A 5612-nucleotide genomic window follows, 5' to 3' on the forward strand; every position below is an offset into this window, starting at 1 on the left:
AGGACAGAGTTATTTCCATTTTCTGTTATAAAAAAGATACAGCTGGTGTCAAAAGATAATTTAATGTCACCTCAAAATGATCAACACTCTTTTCTTTCCTCCCCCCTCTCTCTCTCTCTCCTGGTTGCATATCATATCCCTGCCACTCCTAAAATATATCCGATTCTCCGAAAACATTTTACATACTAGTTAACTAGAATGTGTCTGCAGATTTCACAAAATCTCAAATGGACAATTTCTTTAAATTTTTAACCAAAACATGTACATTTGGCCCTGAGAAAGGTTCAAACACTACATCACAGTACATGTCATCATCTGCTTATCTGTCTGCTTTTCATACCATATTGTAATCCCCTTGTGGGTAGGAGCCTAGTCAATCATATTTAGATTCCTACAACCTAGCACAGTGTTTGTTGATTGTAAATTCCTTGAAAGCTAGGATTCGTTCCTTTATTTATCTATTTTTATTCCATCTGGCGCCTACCATAATGCTTTACACAGACACAGTAAACATTCATTGATTTAAAAATCTCACTGGAGGGGCTTACCTAAGGACATATTTTATAAGCACACAAATTCAGTATATTTTTTATCGTCTTAGTAAACCAGTGCCTAGAAAGACAAAGGCAAAGTAAGAAAAGAGAGGACCTCTCCAGGATTTAACACAAACTATTTGACCTCTCTGATTGTTACACAGCCCAATGTACTCTGAGCAGAATCACATTCCAGGTGGCTACAACTGTCTCCACCCTTCAAGTCTTTCTCTCAGCCTTTGCATAAAATGCTTTCAGCACAAACTCAGCAGTAATCAACAGTATGAGGATTTCAGCTCGAGTGCACCTGCCTTAAGGTTAGTGCAATCTACACAGCATTCATGGGCTCAGCATTTACCTAGATGTTCCATAACCCTGTATATGCCTTGCCCTAGGTACTGTGTTAATTGCAGAGGATACGGACTCAAGTAAGACCTGAACTCTCTCCTCAGGCTGCTTAGAATCTAGCGGGGCACACCATCAACAATGCAGTGTCTGAGGTAAGCACAAGTGCTCAGAGAGAGAGAGAGCACACTATCTTGATAACAAAAAGATAGCACTCCCCACCCCATGTGAAGAACTGATTTCCACTCTCAGCCCTTTATGAGAGGGCCAGTGATACACTGGAGGAAGTTTAAAAGGAGAGCTGTCAGATGGAAGGGCTGCCTTCTCACATTTCCTCCCCTCAGGCTACCTTTCCCCTTACTTCAAAAGGAGGGAGAGTGGGAAAGAATGTTGGAAGATTAAGGGGGAAATTTTTTTAATTGAAAGGAACTGTTCTTGAAATTATCTGAGTATTGCTAAGGTGAGTATTGCTGGTTTGAGGAACCAAGTCAGAGTCCATTACCATGAACAGCCTTTAATTGTATTAACGCCCTACACTGAGAATATCAATAGCTCCACAGAGACCAAGCAACAAAAAACTCCTTAGATTGCATTAAAGACCTCTGTACTCTGGCTTCAGTCTTGTCTCTCTTAGTATCAGAGACTGCTAGTTTCCTCCAATATCCATTTCCCCCTTCCTCTATCAGTAATAAAAATTTGAGCTAGAAACACAGTCACCCAGAAAAAAAATTGTTCCCCAGCTTCCCTGGCAGTTAGATGTGGCCATGTGACTAAATTCAGGCCAACAGGACACTAGTGAAAATGTCAGTAGGAAAGTTCTGGGAACCTAAAGAGACAGTGGACGCGTACCTCATCCTGCCCACTGGGACATGCCATGCCAATCCTGGATTGCCTACCTCCAGATTTTTAATTAAAAGGGAAATTATTTTCTATTGTATTTCAGACACCGAATTCAGCCTCTATTTGAACATTCTGTTATTTGCAACCTCCCTTTCCCCCAGGTCCTCCTCTGGTGGCCTGCTATGAGCCAGGCGCTGTGCTAAGTCTCTAAATACCTCATCTCATTTCAATCCTCACAAATACCCTGTTAGGTAGCTACTATTATTAGCTTTGTTTTACAGATGAAGAAACTGAGACTTAGAAAGATGAATTTACTTGCTAACAAGAGGCAAAGCCAGGTTTTTGAACCCAGGCAGTTTGTCTCCAGAGGCCACGCTTATAATCTCTGTAACAACACTGTCCTTTCCACAGGGATGGAAGCGTTCTATGTCTGTGCTGTCTAATACGGTAGGCACTACCCACATGTGGCTGTGAAGCACTTGAAATATGGCTAGTACAACTGAGGAGCTGAAGTTTCTATTTCATTTAATTTTAATTAATTTAAATTTCAATAGCCACATAGGGGTAATGGCTACTGTGTTGAATGCTGCAGCTCTAAAGATTCTGTGTTGAAGCTCTAGAAAATAGCACCAGCATGCTTTGTGATGACCAGGTGCTCGGTAGATATTTGCTTTAGTACTCTGAATTGGACTGAGGTGAACATCAACCACACTAGATATAATCGATGTAGATTAAAAAAAACAAACCCTGAAAAAGGGACAAACTTAACAAATTCAGGGACAACATGAAAAAAAGACAAAGTTGAAGCAACAACAACAACAAAAAACACTCAAGCTCAGCATTTGCAGCAGAAGAGAACACTCAACTCATTTTGTCTTTGCTCAAGCAGAGTCTGGAAGAGGTATGTCAAGATGACCAATTAAATGACGTATAAACCCAGTTTAATAAAAGCTGGGCTTGGGCTTCCCTGGTGGCGCAGTGGTTGAGAGTCCGCCTGCCGACACAGGGGACACGGGTTCGTGCCCCAGTCCGGGAGGATCCCACGTGCCGTGGAGCGGCTGGGCCGGTGAGCATGGCCGCTAAGCCTGCGCGTCTGGAGCCTGTGCTCCGCAACGGGAGAGGCCACAACAGTGAGAGGCCCGCGTACCGCAAAAAAACAAAACAAAACAAAAAAAGCTGGGCTGGCATCCATTTACAAAAACCTTCAGAGGACACTGAGGTTTCTCATGCTATCTTTAAAGAAACTGTCTGTAAAAGGTTGGAATGGGTCTCACTAGGCTGGAAAGAATAAGTTCAGATCACTGTATTTAACAACCATTCATCATAAATTCCATTTTTCATTTGGTAGGGAAATGACAGAAACTCACTCTCTCCTGGTTACAGTAATTCAGAGCAAAAAACCTTCTAGTTATACTATCAGGCCAAACTCTAAATTTTAGGCCCCTTTGGAATTTTTCACTCTTGCTTTTACCCCACCGAGGTGGGGCACTAAAGAATGCAGCCAGGGACCCGCACCGTTAGGTGAGCTCCTCCCAGCCTGGCCATTCCCAGTGTGACCTTTCACCAGGTCCCTGGCATAAGGCAGTGTGTCGTCTCCTGGAGCAAAGCCAGAATGTAAGATGAAAAGCCACATGTGGAGGATGACGCAAGGGAAATAATCATGACCCTCATACTGAGAGCCAGAAAGAAATCTGAGGTCTTAAGCACGCTGGTTCCTAAGCCTGGGGGTTTTACTCAGCATTAAAACTCCCTTAACATTTTATTTTGTAGGGCTTCCAGACACCGAACGGTGAGCATACTAGCAGTCAAACTTTGGGTGTACCACTCTGCACTACCCACAGAGGGGTCTAGATGGTGTTGTCCTGGGTTTCCATAATAACTTAAAGGGAAAGTTTCACAATAACCAGAGCCTTTGATGTCCCACAAATGAAGGAAGAGGATGTCCTTAAATTCCAAGCAGCAGGAGTCCACTTAGGTGGCACCAACCTTGACTTCCAGATGGAACAATACATCTCCTAAAGGAAAAGTGACGGCATCTACATTATAGATCTGAAGGGGACCTGGGAGAAGCTTCTGCAGATGGCTTCTGCCATTGTTACCATTTAAAAACTGATCAGTGTCATATCCTCCAGGAACACTGGCCAGAGGGCTGTGCTGAAGTTTGCTGCTGTCACTGGAGCCACTCCTATTGCTGTCCGCTTCACTCCTGGAACCTTCACTAACCAGATCCAGGCAGCCTTCCAGGGGCCGCGTCTTCTGGGGGTTACTGATCCCAGGGCTGACGACCAGCCTCTCACAGAGGTGTTGTACGTGAACCCACCTACCACTGCTCCCTGTAACACAGACTCTCCTCTGCGCCCTGTGGACACTGCCATCCTTGCAGCAACAAGGGAGTTCACTCAGTGGGTCTGAGGTGGTGGATCCTGGCCCAGGGAGTTCTGCACATGCGTGGTACCATCCCGTGTGCACACCGTGGGAAGTCATGCCTGATCTCTGCTTCTACAGAGGTGCTGGAGAGACTGAAAAGGAAGAGCAGGCCATGCTGAGAAGGCCATGGCCAAGGAGGAACATCAGGGTGAATGGACTGCTGCAGCTCCCAAGTTCACTGTATTCTACCCGCGGTCGCAGACGGGTCTGAAGGCGCAGGTGCCTCTGTGCCTGCCCAGAAGTTCCTGCACAAGACGGGAGCCCTCAGCCCGCCACTGAGGACTGGTCTGCAGCTCCCACTGCTCAGGCCACTGAAAGGGTAGGAACAACCTCTGAGTGGTCTTAAGCTGTTCTTCCCCAAGCTTTTAAGCAGAAAACAGAAATAAGGTAGATAGAAAATAAACATCCGTTTCTTTAAAAAAACAAAACAAAAAACAGTTCTGGGTATAAAGTGTTTGTACTATTCAACTCAAGGGCCCATTGAGTCCAACAAACATTTTTTTAGTTCCTACTATGTGATGGCAATGCTGAGTGCTAAGAGCACAGATAGGAATACAATGACACATAACAAACATTGGGACATTCTGGAACAATGTCTTATGGAGAACAAATAGTTTTAAAATCACTGCCGTGCCTTACATATACTATTTCAGTTAAGCCTCAAAAGCCTCTATAAGATTGGTATGATTACTCCTGTTTTCTCAAGGGAAGAGGTTGAAGCTCAATGATTAAACAACGTGCCTGTTTGTACAACTGGTAATTGCCACAGGCCAGATCCAAATCCAGGCCAAATATGTGTCTTCTACTATATATAGAATAGATAACTAACAAGATCCTACTGAATAGCACAGGGAACTCGATTCAGTACTCTGTAATGACCTATATGGGAATAGAATCTAAAAAAGAGTGGATACATGTGTATGTAGAACTGACTCACTTTGCTGTACAGCAGAAACACAACATTGTAAATCAACCATAATGCAATAAAAAAAAATTAATTAAAAAAAGTGTGTCCTTCTCACCAGGCTAGTCTCTTCCCCCATCCCTCCCAAATACAACTGAAAGACAGTAGACTCAAAGATTAGCCCCCATAATAATATCACATATCTTTGGGGCCTGTAACAGCTTGGTTTCTCACAAGTTGAAGTAATTACTTCAGCAAACAATAACAATGACTTATTGAATGTCTACTATACCCAAGTACTTATCATATATGATCTCCAGTGTCACAATTATCCTGTAAGGCAAGTATTATTAATATGACCATCCCCATTTGACAAATAAAGAAACTAAGTCTCAGGAAAATTAATTGCGTTGGCCAAAACCATACAAGTACTAAAGGAAAGAATCAACACTGGAACCCATTTAGCTCCTAAGTCAATACTCTTTCAACTAACCATTCTGCCTTGAAAAACAAAGACTCTGAAATCAGAGTAAACTCTGGATTTAATATTGGGCCCAGACCTT

At 43.3% G+C, this 5612-nt stretch overlaps 1 pseudogene; it reads left to right on the forward strand.

The window, feature by feature from the left end:
- Positions 1-701: 701 nt before the first annotated feature.
- On the forward strand, positions 702-4491 carry LOC132420163 (small ribosomal subunit protein uS2-like; annotated as a pseudogene).
- Positions 4492-5612: the final 1121 nt, after the last annotated feature.

Source organism: Delphinus delphis, chromosome 1 (genome assembly GCF_949987515.2).
Source record: "Delphinus delphis chromosome 1, mDelDel1.2, whole genome shotgun sequence".
In the NCBI taxonomy this organism is placed as follows: domain Eukaryota; kingdom Metazoa; phylum Chordata; class Mammalia; order Artiodactyla; family Delphinidae; genus Delphinus; species Delphinus delphis.